Source organism: Tachypleus tridentatus, chromosome 10, assembly GCF_004210375.1.
Source record: "Tachypleus tridentatus isolate NWPU-2018 chromosome 10, ASM421037v1, whole genome shotgun sequence".
In the NCBI taxonomy this organism is placed as follows: domain Eukaryota; kingdom Metazoa; phylum Arthropoda; class Merostomata; order Xiphosura; family Limulidae; genus Tachypleus; species Tachypleus tridentatus.
This window is the reverse complement of record NC_134834.1, coordinates 188,425,586-188,446,626: the sequence shown is the minus strand read 5'-3', so window position 1 is coordinate 188,446,626 and position 21,041 is coordinate 188,425,586. Positions and strand designations below refer to the sequence as shown.

Here is a 21,041-nt window from a genome sequence, read left to right as displayed (position 1 = left end):
TCGAGTATGCGTGTAATACCGTGCTAATATTGGAAAAGAAAAACGTATACTGAGTTTGTTTTACACTGATGAAGCTCAGACGCTTACTGAGTGAGAAGAAAAGAGCACGATAGAAGATTCCAATTAACAAACTTTGGTAGTGTGACACTAAAATATAAAAAGTCGACAACCGCGAAAAAAACAGGGTTGTTCAGTGTGGGATTTCGTGACACAGTTACTGTAAATTCAATGATGAAGTGTTGAAAACTGATTCGTGTTCGTTTTATTTTTCATTTTTAAAGAAGCTTCACATGTGAGTAAAATATAGCTTTATCAGGATCTCAGTTTGTACATCGAGTGACAGCGACACACATACCTGAGTCTGATCTTTATACGTCACCTTCAGAGAAAGTAAAGAGTGAGTTGCTTTCCTCTGTTTTTTAGTCACATATCATTTCCAGATGAACTTCGATCTTTAATTTACCTCATCTTAAAAACGTGATAACTTTAAACGTAAGCTTTAGTCTTGCAATTAATGTATAAATGGATAAGTTTATTGTTTAAAAGAAGAAATAGTTTGAGTAACATTGAAGTGTACTTAATATCAACTCACGTTACAGAATTAGAGATTTTTAATTCACGCAACAATGTAGTGTATTTAATATCAACTCACGTTACAGAATTAGAGATTTTTAATTCACGTAACAATGTAGTGTATTTGATATCAACTAATGTAATAGAATCAAATATTTTTAGTTCACGTAACAATGCAGTGTATTTAATATCAACTTATATTACAGAAATAGATTTTTTAGGTCACGTAACAATGGAATGTATTTAATGTCAACTCATGTTACACAATTAGAGATTTTTAGTTCACGTAACAATAGAATGTATTTAATGTCAACTTATATTACAGAAATAGAGATTTTTTAGTTCATGTAACAATGGAATGTATTTAATGTCAACTCATGTTACACAATTTGAGATTTTTAGTTCACGTAACAATGGAATGTATCTAATCTCAACTTGTATTACATAATTAGATATTTTCAGTTCACGTAACCATGGAGTTATTGATGTTTTTATTGTTTTTGATAACAGCTTATGTTACAGAATTAGAAATTTTCTTGTGACTCGGGTCTGTCACGGGCCTCAAGTCTGTGATGCTGCTCAGGGTAAAGATGTTATTTAAAAACGACCTTTCTGTTGCTGTTGTGTTATGTTTTAATTTTACCCTTTCTTTTCATGAGTTCTTACTTCAAATTGTGTGCTAAGTGCAATGACCTTTCTATGTAATTTAGCCAACTTTGCAGCTACTTTCCTGAGGTTACGTACTGATAATAAAATACGTATTTACTTTAATGAAATCACGTAATGTTGTTTTGTAGTTTTCCAGTTTCTGTAATTCTTGGTATTTGCTTTTGTTGTAAATAAATCCTCTTATAAAAAAAAAAAGTTGATAAACATGTAAAGGCACTTTGTACTATTATTTGATATTAACTGAGATATCTGACATACTATTAAAATAAAAAAAAACAACAACAGGGGTGAACATAAAAGGAAAGGTTGAGATAACTGACACTTAGTGGAAACCCCTAAAACTGAAATTAAAATTACTTTGATTAAACACACTGTGTGATGAGCAGAAATTCAACAAAGCCAAAGCACAACTAGCATTTTCATCATTAACTCTATCTTTACGGACTAGAAAACTTTTAAAACGCCTTAAAATTCCTATAAACTAAAAGTTCAAACACATTTTCCCTTGGAATTCGGAGAACCTTCTAACTTGCACTGATTTGTTTAACAGTTACGTATTGTGATTAATAACTTGGAACAGTGTTAGTCTTACTGATGTGTTTAACAGTTACGTATTGTGATTAATAACTTGGAACAGTGTTAGTCTTACTGATTTGTTTAACAGTTACGTAAAAGGTAGATGTGTATTAAGTGCCAAAATTAACATTTCAAGTAAAGAGTTTGGTCACGCCATCGTGTTATTTTTTGTAACAAATACTTTATAAGATATTTAAGTCTTGTTATAAATGTGGTTTATAAGATATTTAAGTTTTGTTATAAATGTGGTTTATAAAATATTTAAGTCTTGTTATAAATGTGGTTTATAAGATATTTAAGTCTTGTTATAAATGTGGTTTATAAGATATTTAAGTTTTGTTATAAATGTGGTTTATAAGATATTTAAGTTTTGTTATAAATGTGGCTTATAAAATATTTAAGTCTTGTTATAAATGTGGTTTATAAAATATTTAAGTCTTGTTATAAATGTGGCTTATAAGATATTTAAGTCTTGTTATAAATGTGGTTTATAAGATATTTAAGTCTTGTTATAAATGTGGTTTATAAGATATTTAAGTCTTGTTATAAATGTGGTTTATAAGATATTTAAGTTTTGTTATAAATGTGGTTTATAAGATATTTAAGTTTTGTTATAAATGTGGCTTATAAAATATTTAAGTCTTGTTATAAATGTGGTTTATAAAATATTTAAGTCTTGTTATAAATGTGGCTTATAAGATATTTAAGTCTTGTTATAAATGTGGTTTATAAGATATTTAAGTTTTGTTATAAATGTGGCTTGTAAAATATTTAAGTCTTGTTATAAATGTGGTTTATAAAATATTTAAGTCTTGTTATAAATGTGGCTTATAAGATATTTAAATCTTGTTATAAATGTGGTTTATAAAATATTTAAGTCTTGTTATAAATGTGGTTTATAAGATATTTAAGTCTTGTTATAAATGTAGTTTATAAGATATTTAAGTCTTGTTATAAATGTGGTTTATAAGATATTTAAGTTTTGTTATAAATGTGGTTTATAAGATATTTAAGTTTTGTTATAAATGTGGTTTATAAGATATTTAAGTCTTGTTATAAATGTGGTTTATAAAATATTTAAGTCTTGTTATAAATGTGGTTTATAAGATATTTAAGTCTTGTTATAAATGTGGTTTATAAGATATTTAAGTTTTGTTATAAATGTGGTTTATAAGATATTTAAGTTTTGTTATAAATGTGGCTTATAAAATATTTAAGTCTTGTTATAAATGTGGTTTTATAAAATATTTAAGTCTTGTTATAAATGTGGTTTATAAGATATTTAAATCTTGTTATAAATGTGGTTTTATAAAATATTTAAGTCTTGTTATAAATGTGGTTTATAAGATATTTAAGTCTTGTTATAAATGTAGTTTATAAGATATTTAAGTTTTGTTATAAATGTGGCTTATAAGATATTTAAGTCTTGTTATAAATGTGGTTTATAAGATATTTAAGTTTTGTTATAAATGTGGTTTATAAGATATTTAAGTCTTGTTATAAATGTGGTTTATAAAATATTTAAGTCTTGTTATAAATGTGGTTTATAAAATATTTAAGTCTTGTTATAAATGTGGCTTATAAGATATTTAAATCTTGTTATAAATGTGGTTTATAAAATATTTAAGTCTTGTTATAAATGTGGTTTATAAGATATTTAAGTCTTGTTATAAATGTAGTTTATAAGATATTTAAGTTTTGTTATAAATGTGGCTTATAAGATATTTAAGTCTTGTTATAAATGTGGTTTTATAAGATATTTAAGTTTTTGTTATAAATGTGGTTTATAAGATATTTAAGTCTTGTTATAAATGTGGTTTATAAGATATTTAAGTCTTGTTATAAATGTGGTTTATAAGATACTTAAGTTTTGTTATAAATGTGGTTTATAAAATATTTAAGTCTTGTTATAAATGTGGTTTATAAAATATTTAAGTCTTGTTATAAATGTGGCTTATAAGATATTTAAATCTTGTTATAAATGTGGTTTATAAAATATTTAAGTCTTGTTATAAATGTGGTTTATAAGATATTTAAGTCTTGTTATAAATGTAGTTTATAAGATATTTAAGTTTTGTTATAAATGTGGCTTATAAGATATTTAAGTCTTGTTATAAATGTGGTTTATAAGATATTTAAGTTTTGTTATAAATGTGGTTTATAAGATATTTAAGTCTTGTTATAAATGTGGTTTATAAGATATTTAAGTCTTGTTATAAATGTGGTTTATAAGATACTTAAGTTTTGTTATAAATGTGGTTTATAAGATATTTAAGTCTTGTTATAAATGTGGTTTATAAGATATTTAAGTTTTGTTATAAATGTGGTTTATAAGATATTTAAGTCTTGTTATAAATGTGGTTTATAAGATATTTAAGTCTTGTTATAAATGTGGTTTATAAGATATTTAAGTCTTGTTATAAATGTGGTTTATAAAATATTTAAGTCTTGTTATAAATGTGGTTTATAAGATATTTAAGTCTTGTTATAAATGTAGTTTATAAGATATTTAAGTTTTGTTATAAATGTGGCTTATAAGATATTTAAGTCTTGTTATAAATGTGGTTTATAAGATATTTAAGTTTTGTTATAAATGTGGTTTATAAGATATTTAAGTCTTGTTATAAATGTGGTTTATAAGATATTTAAGTCTTGTTATAAATGTGGTTTATAAGATACTTAAGTTTTGTTATAAATGTGGTTTATAAAATATTTAAGTCTTGTTATAAATGTGGCTTATAAGATATTTAAATCTTGTTATAAATGTGGTTTATAAAATATTTAAGTCTTGTTATAAATGTGGTTTATAAGATATTTAAGTCTTGTTATAAATGTAGTTTATAAGATATTTAAGTTTTGTTATAAATGTGGTTTATAAGATATTTAAGTCTTGTTATAAATGTGGTTTATAAGATATTTAAGTCTTGTTATAAATGTGGTTTATAAGATACTTAAGTTTTGTTATAAATGTGGTTTATAAGATATTTAAGTCTTGTTATAAATGTGGTTTATAAGATATTTAAGTTTTGTTATAAATGTGGTTTATAAGATATTTAAGTCTTGTTATAAATGTGGTTTATAAGATATTTAAGTCTTGTTATAAATGTGGTTTATAAGATACTTAAGTTTTGTTATAAATGTGGTTTATAAAATATTTAAGTCTTGTTATAAATGTGGCTTATAAGATATTTAAATCTTGTTATAAATGTGGTTTATAAAATATTTAAGTCTTGTTATAAATGTGGTTTATAAGATATTTAAGTCTTGTTATAAATGTAGTTTATAAGATATTTAAGTTTTGTTATAAATGTGGCTTATAAGATATTTAAGTCTTGTTATAAATGTGGTTTATAAGATATTTAAGTCTTGTTATAAATGTGGTTTATAAGATACTTAAGTTTTGTTATAAATGTGGTTTATAAGATATTTAAGTCTTGTTATAAATGTGGTTTATAAGATATTTAAGTTTTGTTATAAATGTGGTTTATAAGATATTTAAGTCTTGTTATAAATGTGGTTTATAAGATATTTAAGTCTTGTTATAAATGTGGTTTATAAGATATTTAAGTCTTGTTATAAATGTGGTTTATAAAATATTTAAGTCTTGTTATAAATGTGGTTTATAAGATATTTAAGTCTTGTTATAAATGTAGTTTATAAGATATTTAAGTTTTGTTATAAATGTGGCTTATAAGATATTTAAGTCTTGTTATAAATGTGGTTTATAAGATATTTAAGTTTTGTTATAAATGTGGTTTATAAGATATTTAAGTCTTGTTATAAATGTGGTTTATAAGATATTTAAGTCTTGTTATAAATGTGGTTTATAAGATACTTAAGTTTTGTTATAAATGTGGTTTATAAAATATTTAAGTCTTGTTATAAATGTGGTTTATATAATATTTAAGTCTTGTTATAAATGTGGCTTATAAGATATTTAAATCTTGTTATAAATGTGGTTTATAAAATATTTAAGTCTTGTTATAAATGTGGTTTATAAGATATTTAAGTCTTGTTATAAATGTAGTTTATAAGATATTTAAGTTTTGTTATAAATGTGGCTTATAAGATATTTAAGTCTTGTTATAAATGTGGTTTATAAGATATTTAAGTTTTGTTATAAATGTGGTTTATAAGATATTTAAGTCTTGTTATAAATGTGGTTTATAAGATATTTAAGTCTTGTTATAAATGTGGTTTATAAGATACTTAAGTTTTGTTATAAATGTGGTTTATAAGATATTTAAGTCTTGTTATAAATGTGGTTTATAAGATATTTAAGTTTTGTTATAAATGTGGTTTATAAGATATTTAAGTCTTGTTATAAATGTGGTTTATAAGATATTTAAGTCTTGTTATAAATGTGGTTTATAAGATATTTAAGTCTTGTTATAAATGTGGTTTATAAGACACTTTTATTTCCATTTTCTTAATAATAGTTTACAAGATATTAATTTGCTTTTTATCATAAAGACGTTTCTTATAAAACACTAATCTAACATTTGTCATATGTTTCTATAAGATACTATTATATCACTTTTGTCAAAATTATTTTTAAGTAAGCTTATTAATTGTTATTATAAATATGTTTTATGATATATTGTTGTTTTATTTTTGTTGTGAAGGTATCCATCGAATAGATTTACGAAAAGTTCAACAAACATTTTTGACACTTTATGATGGCCAGAGTGCATATAACATTGTGTAACTTTGCGCTAAGACAAACATTTTTGACACCTTGTAGTGGGTAGAGAGTAGATAACCTACTGTGTAACTTCGCGCTAAAAAGAAACATTTTTGACACCTTGTGACTGGCAGAGTGAAGGGAGACTCGCACCTCACGTAGCAAAGTATAGAATGGTCACAAAGAACGATTCACGTTAAAATGACCACATCTTAAAATTTATTTATCGTAGAATAGAGTAATCTGTACAGAAGCACATTAAGACTGTTACGTTTCATCAGGGCAAGTTTGGACAACGTTCGCAAAGTTTAAAACCAAACTCTCATTGTACAATTTATCAATCTTTAAGTCATTCTTGCCTATCTTACTAAGACTACCCTGTATGAAGCTACTGGAGGCACAATCATTCTTTGACAGTGTTCGTTGATTCTCGTGAAATCCTACACGTGGAGATGAATATTATTCTAGCAACGAACTTGGAAGTATTGAAGAAAAACACAACTAAAATCAATTCTAGTTTAGGAGAAAGACAGTTCAGGAATATTGTGTGATATGGTTCTGAGTCACGCTGCACCGTTTTCAAATTAACAGGAATACAATTTGAGATTCTCAGTAAACCGCTTATGGAATTTTGTTTTCCAATAGTTTTTAACACGAAATTATCCTACTTATGGTGTTTTGTGTTATTTATCACCCTCTACAATTCAGAGCCCAGTGTTAATATTGTTCTGTTAGTCATCACCCTCTACAATTCAGAGCCCAGTGTTAATATTGTTCTGTTAGTCATCACCCTCTACAATTCAGAGCCCAGTGTTAATATTGTTCTGTTAGTCATCACCCTCTACAATTCAGAGTCCAGTGTTAATATTGTTCTGTTTGTCATCACCTTCTACAATTCAGAGCCCAGTGTTAATACTGGTCTGTTAGTCATCACCCTCTACAATTCAGAGCCCAGTGTTAATATTGTTCTGTTAGTCATCACCTTCTACAATTCAGAGCCCAGTGTTAATATTGTTCTGTTAGTCATCACCCTCCACAATTCAGAGCCCAGTGTTAATACTGGTCTGTTAGTCATCACCTTCTACAATTCAGAGCCCAGTGTTAATATTGTTCTGTTAGTCATCACCTTCTACAATTCAGAGCCCAGTGTTAATATTGTTCTGTTAGTCATCACCTTCTACAATTCAGAGCCCAGTGTTAATATTGTTCTGTTAGTCATCACACTCTACAATTATAATGAATCATTGTGCTTACAGGCCCTGGACAGTGGTTGATACGGCTCTGAATATACAGCAATAACTGTAAGCAGTCAGTTCTGTCCTGGTAAGTAAGGAAGAAGAAACAACAAACAGTACGATATTGCTTTGAGCAATAACTGTAAGCAGTCAGTTCTGTCCTGGTAAGTAAGGAAGAAGAAACAACAAACAGTACGATATTGCTTTGAGCAATAACTGTAAGCAGTCAGTTCTGTCCTGGTAAGTAAGGAAGAAGAAAGAACAAACAGTACGATATTGCTTTGAACAATAACTGTAAGCAGTCAGTTCTGTCCTGGTAAGTAAGGAAGAAGAAACAACAAACAGTACGATATTGCTGTACAATTAGCTACAACAGAGTTTACCAACATTTCGTACATTGTAAGAGAAGAAAAACCTCACACAATTAGAATTTCTTTTAATGAGATGGCATTCCTGTCATGGTTTGTTTCAGCACAGTTAATTAATTAAAGAAGGAATTTTGTGTCATAAAACATAATACGCATATCATAGTTTAGTATGTTTAGGCCTGTAGTGGAGCCGTAGCGGGGGGGGGGAGCGGCTAATAATTAGAAATAGTGTTACAACAACATAGTGCAAACAATAATTAATATTGAAAGCGCATTAATGCTGAGTGGTGTATAACTTAAATGAATGTATTACAAAGAACACTTCTGTCAAACAATATGTGTTTGTGTTTCAGTAGATACGCCTTCTTTTTAATTTGTTTAAAATATCCTATTAAGTATTAAATAAATGTTAGAACTTTCAGCCAATCATAATTCAGCACAGCTTTTATCACAACAATGCTTTGATAATTGTATTCCTCGAAAAACTGGAATAAAAAGCCTTAACAGTCCTACGAAAAGTGGGGCCTAATAGGCCCCAGAGCAACTTAAAAGGTTATTAATATTAGGCTAATAATTTTGTATTTAAATGAAATTGCCATTTAAATCCATTAATGAATGGATTAACGAGATTCCCACTGTCCCTATCTACTATCTAGCGAAACCACAGCCAGGGGAACGGGCTTGGAGAAATCAGGACTAGAAACGTCTTTTCGTAGAAGTGTTAAGTCATGGTAGAGCTTTAACGTGTAGATTGCTATGAAATGTGACTTTAACTGTAAGAAATAATACTGATCATTGATTATTACAACAATATTAATTATTATCTATTAATTTTACTGACACCTTTATTCAAGGCGACTTACAAGGGGGCCTGGCATGGCCAAGTGTGTTAAGGTGTGCGACGTGTAATCTGAGGGTCGCGGGTTCGCATCCCCGTCGCGCCAAACATGCTCGCCCTTCCAGCCGTGGGGGCGACATAATGTGACGGTCAATCCCATTATTCGTTGGTAAAGAGTAGCCCAAGAGTTGACGGTGGGTGGTGATGACTAGCTGTCTTCCCTCTAGTCTTACACTGCTAAATTAGGGACGGCTAGCACAGATAACCCTCGAGTAGCTTTGTGCGAAATTCAAAAAACAAACAGACTTACAAGGGGTTTAAAACACTAAAATATAATATATACCACGTCAGACATCGTGATTAGTTTCACAGCTCCGGTACTTTGGTTAAACGATACTACTGAGCATATTACTTTACACACGTGTCCACATCTTTCTTTCCAGATGTGAAGCAAATACACCTTTCCAGCTATCTTCCGGTCCGTGAAATGTTTTCATCCCCTGGGGTACCGGAAGTCGAATTAAATCATGCATTAGTAGCGGGATTGTACGAATAAAAAACAAATAAATACAATAATGCCAGCCATGATGAATAATGATAACGTTATTCTACGACAAACTAAATAACATTTTTTGCATATTTCCAAATAATAAATAATCCTCATTCCAACAGTTACTACATTTAGTCGCTTGGTGTCTCCAATGATTCTACAATAATATATATATATAACTAAAGATATACTGTTTTCTTGTCTTTATGTATTTATTTTCTGGAGACTCACTAGAGCCCTAATATCCGTGGGAAGTTTATCCGTGATTGAAGTTCTATCATTTCGAATTATTTGTTTCATATCTTGCCACAAGAGCAGATGTACTCGGTGAGAAACGTTACGATATTCTTTGAAAAGGTAAAAGTACTTTGATAGTGATACTCTATTAGGAGGTTATTGTAAATCAACTTCTTGTTGCTTTAGATGTTTGCTGCCTTTAAAAATTAATCGTTTTTTTAAACAGTGAACTATGTATGATCAGCATCACGTGGTTGGGGTCGTTCATTTACACGCTATAAAATATTCTGTTTGCTTTTGAAACCAGTACTGTGTTGTTTGTAGGTTACACTTTTACCTTGTCTTTACAAACATTGCTTGCCAGATCTAACTTATCCTGATATTTGGATGGCTCTTTATGTGCGTAAGTCTCTAAAAGGTGACGTCACAAAACTTCCTGTTCCGTTCAACACAGCCACGTTGTACGTTAATCGTTTCCTACTACTAGTCAACAGTAATCCATATTAGTACAAGATTAGATAAAGCTCTAGATACTGCCATGTGGTTTAACCTTTCTTTTGACAAGAGATATACTGATCCGAAACTCTAGGATACTTAGTTCGATATATCTTTACTTATACACATCGCAGGTATGACTGACAGAATCAGGTGCTCACCCCCCCTCAAGTGCACAACGTAGGTCTGTAGATTTACAACGTTAGAAAGCGGGTTTCGATACCCATGGTGGGCAGAGCACAGATAGTCCAATGTGTATCTTTGTGATTAACTACAAACAGACAAACGATATATTTTAATTTATCAACTGAAACGAATATAAGCACTTGACACTTAATATGGCGGAGTAAACCATAGACGACTTGTTTGACATCTGCATTACGTCACTAGTGCTTTGCCCAGACCGTTGAACCGAATAATGTTATTTATATTGTCCACAGCAAGAAATACGGAATGTGTGTGTGTTCAACGGTATTACGTCTCGAACCCCGGACCTTTTGATTTGCAGCTCAAAACTATGACCGTTCGCACTCGGCTTACTGTTTTATTTGAAATTGCTCAATTCAGTTATATGTTAAAGACATGTGTTTTTGTTTGTTTTTGAATTTCGCACAAAGCTACTCGAGGGCTATCTGTGCTAGCCGTCCCTAATTTAGTAGTGTAAGACTAGAGGGAAGGCAGCTAGTCATCACCACCCACCGCCAACTCTTGGGCTACTCTTTTACCAACGAATAGTGGGATTGACCGTAACATTATAACGCCCCTACGGCTGAAAGGGCGAGCATGTTTGGCGCGACGGGGATGCGAACCCGCGACCCTCAGATTACGAGTCGCACGCCTTTACACGCTTGGCCATGCCGGGCCCGAAGACATGTGTATCAGTTAATTAGTATTTGTATAATTTAACGATTTTTTATCTATCAACCGTCACAAACAAGACATGTTATAAAATACTGTTTTAAAAAATGATTGAAGAATCTCATCTTCAATAGTTTTAATCATTACTGACGCAAGATTATTCGTGATGATCTATGAAATTCCTTTATAGTTCATATTAACAGTTTTTGACACATACATTGATAATGACATACACGCTACGTTGATTATACAAGATATGCAGGCAAAGAAGAGCATGTAATAGTGTGAGCTGATGTAAAAACGTAGTTTTTTTCAATGACAACAATTCCTGTTATCCATTTTCAAAACTGCATAAACCACTGCATAACGGAGAGAAAATATATCTAAATGCAAATTAATGGACAATGTTGGCTTTGACACGTGCATCTCTACTATATTATATCACTTCGAAGAAAAAAAAACAACGAAAGACATAACACGTGGGGTAATTTTTATTTTTCATGCTCTGATGTGAAGATTAGAAAAATCTAATTAAACCGTTAATTAGGTGGTGGACTGCCGTAACGTCATAGCGTTGTCGTGACGTATTTGTGACGTCATACATAGCACTGCCACACAAGTTTGTTTGCTTGTTTGTTTGTTTTTTGCATTTCGCGCAAAGCTACACGAGGGCTATCTGCGCTAGCCGTCCCTAATTTAGCAGTGTCAGACAAGAGGGAAGGCAGCTAGTCATCACCACTCACCGCCAACTCTTGGGCTAGTCTTTTAGCAACGAATAGTGGGATTGACCGTAACATTATACGCTCCCACTGCTGAAAGGGCGATCATGTTTGGTACGACCGGGATTCGAACCCGCGATCATCAGACTACGAGTCGAACGCCTTAACCAACCGGGCCATGCGGGGCCTTACCAAACAAATCGCTGTATTTAGCACGCTATTAAATTAAGTTTGAAGAGATTTAGTGAGGAAATCGTGATTACGTGTTTTTAAATGAGTAAAATAAATTGAATGCTGTTCTTCACAACTTATTTTAAATCTAAGTATTTAAAAAACAACGTGTCGCTTCTAAAAATTGTTTTCTAAGGGTCTAGGTTTTAACCTCGTATGTTTTACTACATGTTTTGGATGTTTCATTTCCAATTAAAAAGTCGTTCAAGTGTACTACGAGTTAACACATACACATGTTAGCAGAATATTTTAAGGAGTTCGTCAACCGTTATTAAATAATATCGCCAATGCGAGCTCTCATTCAAGATGACTTGTATTAACTTCGTACCGCGGCTTAAACTCTGTCTAAAGAAATTCATTGTGATGACAAACATTTTATTATTTGAACTTACATATAAATAGGCTTATGGTTATTCTAAATACAAGTTTATGTGAACATGAAAAAAAACACACACAAAGAGAGTAGATTTTATGACACAAAAATAGGGACTTTTATCAGCAGAACGAGTAGGCGGAAATAAAAAGTCAGTTGGCACGCTGCGAAGACAGAAAGTTACAACATTCGCGTCAGTTTCACTGCATTTACGTAGCCATATTCGCCTTTTGTGAATTAAATGGCAGATCTCGCGTTTATCTAACTTGCACGTTGAGACAATGAAATCATTTGTCACAGACAACTGGTTCTTCTGCTTTGTCTTATGGCCTCCACCACCAACCAATTGGCAGAGAATTTGGGCAACTTTGTTTTTTAAGTTTCATTCACTAAGTTTTATTTAAGACGAATTTAGAATATTTCGAATGTCTGAATGACGGTATAGTTTTTAATGGATTGGATTGATCTGAATTACGGTATAGTTTTTAATGGATTGGATTGATCTGAATTATTTGTAAAGCTACACGAGAGCTACGTCTCTAATATAGCAGTGAATGACTAGAGGAAAGGAAGCTAGTCATCATAACCCACCGCCAACTCTTGAGCCACTATTTTACCAACGAAAAGTGGGATTGACTGTAACGTTATACTCCCCCGCACGGCTGAAAGGACGAGCATATTTGGTGTGACGAGGAGTCGAACCCGCGATCCTCAGATTGCGAAACGTGCGTCCTAGCCAAGAGTTGGCGGTGGGTGGTGATGATTAGCTGCATTCCATCTGGTCTTACACTGCTAAAGTATGGACGGATAGCGCAGGTAGTTCTCGGTTAGCACTGGGCGAAATTAAAAAAATAAACAAACAGTCGAATGTTACGTCATTTCCGTTGTGTAACGTACTTGCGCAGACATAAAACGTCAAATGTTGAACTAAGTTTTACTGTGTGACGTACATCTGCAGATTCCAAATGGCATATATAACGTCATTTCTCTCGAGGAATCCGCTCGAGCAGACGCCATACGTGATATCTGTGCCAGGTCACATGAGAATGTTTCAGCTGTCCTAAATGTACTAACTGATTTTCTTTCAGATGATTTACTATGTTATAAATCGTATAATCATTTCGAGAACAAATCGTGCCATACAAACATAATTGTTGTAGTTGTCCTGAAAATCCATGGAAACACGTGTAAAACACAAAAATAGAAGGAAGAAACTGATATGAGTAATAGAGAGTTCTACATATAATTGTACAAACAAGTTTTTAACGATCTATTTGTTAATAACATTTCACCATTCCTTATATGTGTGCTACGATTTCAAGTTTCTTTTACTATTTTTTATTATTATTCTTGTATTTTAGTTTGAGGAATTAATGTTGTTGTTTTTTGTTATTTCTTACAAGTAAATGTAAAATAAGTTGTTCAAAAACGGACGTGGTTTGTAAGCTGAAAAATTAGAAATAACTAGAATGGAAAAAAAAATTACGTCCGGGACTCCAGGCAGGCCGTAATCGTGTTGGTCTGCGGATCGAGACGTTCCGAACTATAAGCTGTGGATGCGTTATTAAAGTAACAGTTAATTCCATTATTTGATTCAAACAATAGGACAAAGCCTCTATTACAGCTTATTAGAGAGGATCAAATATGAATTCTAGGGGTCTTTCACCTGGTCGTTTCACCACTTTGTGCCTAATTTACTGTTTACATTAAAAGTTCCAATGCCGAACATACCAGGAGTAGGTTTTCTACTCACTCTTACTACAAGCCAATTGACCAATAAAGACAGGGACGGCCTATCGTGAAATGAATCATGCATACGTCATGATTAATTTATTAACCGTTTGCTTTTTGACCTACGTTTCTTTTTGCCAATCCTAGACACCAGTTTTTATGTCAGCAGCGTAATCTGGTACGAAATTTTGGGTGGACCTATAATTAAGTAGGATGGGTAGGAGGTGTGTGTACATAATCTTGGACACCAGTTACATTGACCTAAAAATCAAAACTCTATGTATGACGTATACGCAGGCTGAAAGCATCATGAAAACTATGACTAAATGAGAGTGATTGCTAAGCAGAAGAACCATCACCCAGGTCCATCCGTGGCTACGTTATCAGTATCAATGAAATAAATAATTCTAAACATAACCTCATCAATAAATCATAACGTATTGGTTTAATACAATTAGCTGTTACATGACATGATCTGATTCTTTGGGAATAAATTAAGAAAAAACTATATTTCTCTCTAACTAATAATAAAACTTTTAATTTCACCCAACGTTTCGCCCTTGCGGTTTCGATGGAGCTTAAATTACAAGAATTATTTGATGAGTAAGTTGATGCTTGTCTCACGTTCTGACTGACGAAGTTGACTTGACGAAGTAAAATATTACCTTCTTTAAATGCTTTTAGCTCTTTCAGTTTTTCCGAAAGCAAAATGATCAACTATTATCTGCTTACGAATCAGTATCCAGATTGGTAAGTACGTTACGTCTATTATGAACTGAAACAATAAATTTTGTTAAAGTTTCATACATGACAGTTTTTATCAAGTGTGCATAAGCCTATTTTTTCCAACAGCGGAAAGATGGCATGGTTTTGAATTTCGCGCGAAGCAAAACGAGGGCTACCTGCTCTAGTCGTTTTTAATTTAGCAGTGAAAGACTACAGGGAAGGTTGGTAGTCATGACTACCCACCGTCAACTTTTGGGCTACTCCTTCACCAAAGAATAGTGGGATTGACCGTTACATTATAACGCCCTCACGGCTGAAAGGGCGAACATGTTTGGAGTGATGGGGATTCGAACCCGCGACCCCCGAGCCTCACAAAGATGAATAAAGTTATTTTATAAACAATGATTCTAGCCTCTTTATATGTACATGGCGTCAAGAAGGCTTAAAAACTGAAAAATTTTTCTAGAACTGTGGGATTTTGAAAGATATGACTTAATATGATTACTGATTACTGTGTCTGTTTAGTCCTACCAGCTTGATAATTCTTGATGAGAGACATGCAGAAATAGAGGGTGATCTAGCAAAGATATGGGCTTCCCAAATAACCCCATGCTGACGGATTCGGTCATTTTGCATGTGTAATTAATCCTATTTGTGTCTGTATATATAATGTATGTGCGTGTATTGCTATGCTTTATGTAGATATCACGTGCGTTTTCAACATGCCCCCAGTAACGACCAAATTTAAATTCCAGAGCACGACCGTGATATTGTGCGAATAAACCTCTTCGGAATCGGATATGGAAGATATAGCGTGATTGTTATGTTGTTACTTTCACTCTTGAGTTCTTAGAATTGTATGCTAAACCAAATGGGATATAAAAGTGTAATGTGCTGCAAAGTGCTGGAAGGCCTCTAGGTCGAGGCTTAAACACGTTAGAAGGTGGTGCAATTAGTTCAGCATGCTCCAGTGCCGAAAATGATCTTTACAATAATTTAATTTTAATTAACATATTGCGTTAGCCTTAGCAACTGAACCATGTCTTTCTAAGAGCTTGTATTCTCCAGTTGATTATCTTAAGTAAAGGCTCGGCATGGCCAGGTGGTTAGGGCGCTCGACTCGTAATCCGAGGGTCGCGTGGTTCGAATCGCACTCGCACCAAATATGCTCGTCCTTTCAGCCCTGGGGCGTCATAATGTGACTATCAATCCCACTATTCGTTGGTAAAACAGTATCCCAAGAGTTTGCGGTGGGCGGTGATGACTAGCTGCTTCTCTCTAGTGTTACACTCCTAAATTAGGGACTGCTAGCAGAGATAGCCCTCGTGTATATTTGCGCGAATTTCAGAAACAAACAAACAAACTCTTAAGTAAGGAATTTGTTTCAGAAGTTGTTTCGTTTATGTCTTGCTATACATAGAAACTGAATGAAACATCCACGAACCATGTGTTGTTTTGTAACAGTCAATATTATAAAGCGATCCTGTAAATGAATCTAATTAATAAACGTTTCTTGAGTTGTTTTAATTCAGACAATTTTCTAGTTTAAATAGCAGTTATATTTGTGTCAGTATTTGGTTTTGTTCGACATAAATAAAAATAATAAACAATGAGTACTATAGTAAACTACTGTACTGCGTAATTCAAAGCTTATATTCCAATGAACTGTAACTTCTTTCGTAAAATGGAACTACTTCCAGTAATTAAGTTGTTGGTGTAATATGACGTCAGCCAGTCGTCTACTGGTTCATATAACATAACAACGTTAGCCACTCATCTAATGGTTGGTATAGTATAAACAACGTTAACAATGTCAGCCAGTCATCTCGTGATTGATATAATATAACGTCAGCCAGTCATCTAGTGGTGGTATAATATCACGGCAGTCAGTTACCTAGTGGTGGTATAATATAACATCAGCTAGTCACCTAATGGTGGTATAATATGACGTCAGCCAGTCGTCTATTGGTAGTATAATATAACGTCAGCCAGTTGTCGAGTGATAGTATAATATAACGTCAGCCAGTCTTCTAGTGGTTGGTATAATATAACGTCAGCCAGTCTTCTAGTGGTTGGTATAATATAATGTCATATTAAGAATGTATATAATATAATTACAAGTGCAAATTTTGTGAATAAGAGGATGGACATTTTCCATTTTGATTGAGGAATGCAAAGTAAGTTAGATAATTTAGTTTGCATTCTTAGCTTTTTTTATATATTTGTAAAATTTGTCTGTAGTGGTACTACTATAGGCTGAGCGTAGTCATGTGGTTAGCGTGCTAGTCTGTGATTCGCTTCCTTTTAACATTGACAAAAAATCGCGTTCCGTACATTGTGGCCGTAGGTATATTATAAGACTGATGACCAAATCACACTCTTCGATTAAAAAAATGGCCCACGAGTTAGTGGTGAGTGATATTGACTAGCTGGCTTCCCTCTAATCTAACACTTGTAAATTAGGAACAGCTGGAATAGATAGCCCTCGAGAAGTTTTGCGCAAAATTCAGCAAACAAGTCCATTAGGTACAAGTACTTCGCCAAGATGTATACACGTTTAACAACAATGCAACAAAATACCAATAATATTTCTCTCTACCTTAGTTGAAATTACGTTAAAAGAGACATTCTGAGTGCTATCATCGTTTGTCTTTTTGAGACGAGGTTAATCAGTCGACATTTTGTTTAGAAAAATCATTCATGAGGAACCAGTGCAATTGCACGCATGCTCATGGGCACGTGAATTTGAAAAGTTTGCTCGGCTTTAGTAGGGAACACATTCCTAACGAAAGGAAGCTCGCGTGGTACTCAGACCTTTTGGAAAACGAACACCTGTTTGGCGCGTAGCAAACGAAGAGATGTAATCGCCACTAGAGGGCTTTATCCGGTGACACGTAAAACTGACAAAGTCCATAGTTCGTTTGACTCGTGATATGAAAAAAAACAACAAAAAACTTGACACTAATGCGTTATTAACAAATGCGGCTGACAACTTCATCTGGTAAGTAGGTGCTATAATTAGTTTGTTACGTCTGAGACAGCATAAAGTCGATGTGAATGACAACCTCACGCGCCTACGTCTCTCTTCCCTGCTATTTCAAACTCCGCTTCTGCACAAAGTATCAATGACAACGGTTTGTTCGTCGAGTGTATACGTACAATTTTTGCGTTCGAAGCACTCGCCTGTACAGTAGAGTCGTTTCTCCTAAGCGGTTTAAGCGTTCCTGTATTGTTTTAGTTTTTTAACTCTAAGGGAAAAAAACAACAGAGAGATTCGTGAAAGAAACTTTGATCAACTCGTTTGAATGAATGGGAACTCAAAAATTGAGTTTAAATCAAACAGTTATGGAAACAATAAATACTGGCTACTGAAACATAAGAAAGCGAATAGAATATCTCCAACTTAAAAACAGCAACAACAACAAATTTACTAGAACTACAAACAAACTCGCTATTTGCTTTACTACAAACACAAACAAAAGAACGACCACGATTCGTGTCGACCTACAGATGGTAAGTACAGTTTTACTTCATGAAAGCCAACGTTGTAATGAAGCTATAGTCTTCCATAATCTCATTTTGTTGTCAGTAAGACTTACTAGAAATATAACTAAATCTAACCAGATTTTTTCGTTATCTTATTCACTTTAAATATCTGATTATTTTAAAGTTTTACGACCTTTCAATCAAACGTTCTCTTGCACATTTTCGTTATCCGATTTTATAAATTCACGTTTAACTGTTTTTAAAATATACTTTGTTTCACACTATATATAGTTGACAAAATATACTTTGTTTCACACTATATAGTTGACAAAATATACTTTTACACACTATATATAGTTGACAAAATATACTTTTTTTCACACTATATATAGTTGACAAAATATACTTTTTTCACACTATATATAGTTGACAAAATATACTTTTTTCACACTATATATAGTTGACAAAATATACTTTTTTCACACTATATATAGTTGACAAAATATACTTTTTTACACACTATATATAGTTGACAAAATATACTTTTTTCACACTATATATAGTTGACAAAATATACTTTTACACACTATATATAGTTGACAAAATATACTTTTTCACACTATATATAGTTGACAAAATATACTTTTTACACACTATATATAGTTGACAAAATATACTTTTTTCACACTATATATAGTTGACAAAATATACTTTTTTACACACTATATATAGTTGACAAAATATAGTTGTTTTTTCTCATTGTCTTTCGTCGTCAATTCTCTTCCATACTTTGATTTCTAAATTTGTAGTTTTCAACTTACTTGAACTTGTAATTACAGTAATGGTGTAAGGTTAATCTATGGTTTTGTACCTAATAAGGAAAGAAATAAGTTTGTAATTATTTGATTAATAAGACAGCTATAATCATTTTGTAAAGATATATAATTTCACCCAAGTGCTCTAACTTCCTCTACTGAACAAGGGTTATTTAGTGATAGAATTTCCACTCAAAGATAATCAATTTTCCTAATAATTAGACTAGTTTTATCTTTTCTAACTACCCAATGAGAGAGATCAGAAATAAAAAGTGTCATATTTTTGTATGCCGTTCAACATCATTGTTGACAGTTGTTTCTCTCGTTTGAGTGAATGAATTTTTATACCCGACTTCACTACCATGAAGATGAATATTTATACCCTACTCCACCATCAGAAATAAGAATATTTATGCCCTACTTCACTACCATGAAGATGAATATTTATGCTCTACTTCACTACCATGAAGATGAATCTTTATACCCATAAAGATGAATACTTCACTATTAGAAATAAGAATATTTATACCCTACTTCATTACCATGAAGATGAATCTTTATACCCTACTTCACTACCATAAAGATGAAATACCCTACTTCACTATTAGAAATAAGAATATTTATGCTCTACTTCACTACCATGAAGATGAATATTTATGCTCTACTTCACTACCATGAAGATGAATCTTTATACCCTACTTCACTACCATAAAGATGAATCTTTATACCCTACTTCACTATTAGAAATAAGAATATTTATACCCTACTTCATTACCATGAAGATGAATATTTATACCCTACTTCATTACCATGAAGATGAATATTTATATCCTACTTCAGCATCAGAAATAAGAATATTTATGCCCTGCTTCACTACCATGAAGATGAATATTTATGCTCTACTTCACTACCATGAAGATGAATCTTTATACCCTACTTCACTACCATAAAGATGAATCTTTATACCCTACTTCACCGCCAGAAATAAGAATATTTATGCTCTACTTCACTACCATAAAGATGAATCTTTATATCCTACTTCACTACCATAAAGATGAATCTTTATACCCTACTTCACTATTAGAAATAAGATTTATATTACCATGAAGATGAATCTTTATATCCTACTTCACTACCATGAAGATGAATCTTTATACCCTACTTCACTACCATAAAGATACTTTATCACTTCACTACCATAAAGATGAATCTTTATACCCTACTTCACTACCATGAAGATGAATCTTTATATCCTACTTCACTACCATGAAGATGAATCTTTATACCCTACTTCACTACCATAAAGATGAATCTTTATACCCTACTTCACTACTATAAAGATGAATCATTATACCCTACTTCACTACCAGAAAGAGAAAAAGAAACAAACAAACAATATTTTAGCACGCCATATTGTATCTGATAAATTAGTACAGATCCCACGTGTTGTCAGTCGACACACCAAAACCACACCATTTTAACGCACCACACGGTGTATGATAATATAATACAATATATTACAGACAAGTGTTGTTGACAATAGTTTAAACTTGTAACCGAATTAATGGGAAAAAAAACTGTTGATAGTTTTCCATTTTTATAATCCAAATGTTGGAGAGAAATTTTGTGGATAATTGTTTATTTTTATAATCTAAATACTGGAAAAAACACTGTTGGTAGTTGTTTATTTTTATAATCTAAATCCTAGAGAAAACACTATTAGTAGTTATTCATGTTGATGATCCAAGTACTGGAGAGAAACCTTGTGATGTACGTTTAATTTTATATTTGAAATACAGACACTGAAATATTGTATTTATGAAAAGTAATTTGTTTTGGAAATTTAAATTAGAGAATAGAAAAGCTGTTTAATTTAT

General features: G+C 31.9%; 1 protein-coding gene across 3 annotated transcripts in view; it reads left to right on the top strand.

Annotated features, from left to right (window-relative positions):
- The first annotated feature begins 220 nt into the window (after nucleotides 1-220).
- Nucleotides 221-21,041, top strand: part of LOC143227800 (uncharacterized) — a 100,733-nt gene continuing 79,912 nt past the window's right edge. The window contains exon 1 of one of the 3 annotated variants that reach the window (XM_076459044.1): nucleotides 221-397. The gene's annotated coding sequence lies outside the window, so the exon portion shown is untranslated. Of the gene's footprint in view, nucleotides 398-17,307; nucleotides 18,377-21,041 lie in introns of those variants that run through there. The other 2 variants (XM_076459043.1, XM_076459040.1) reach the window with 2 other exon arrangements.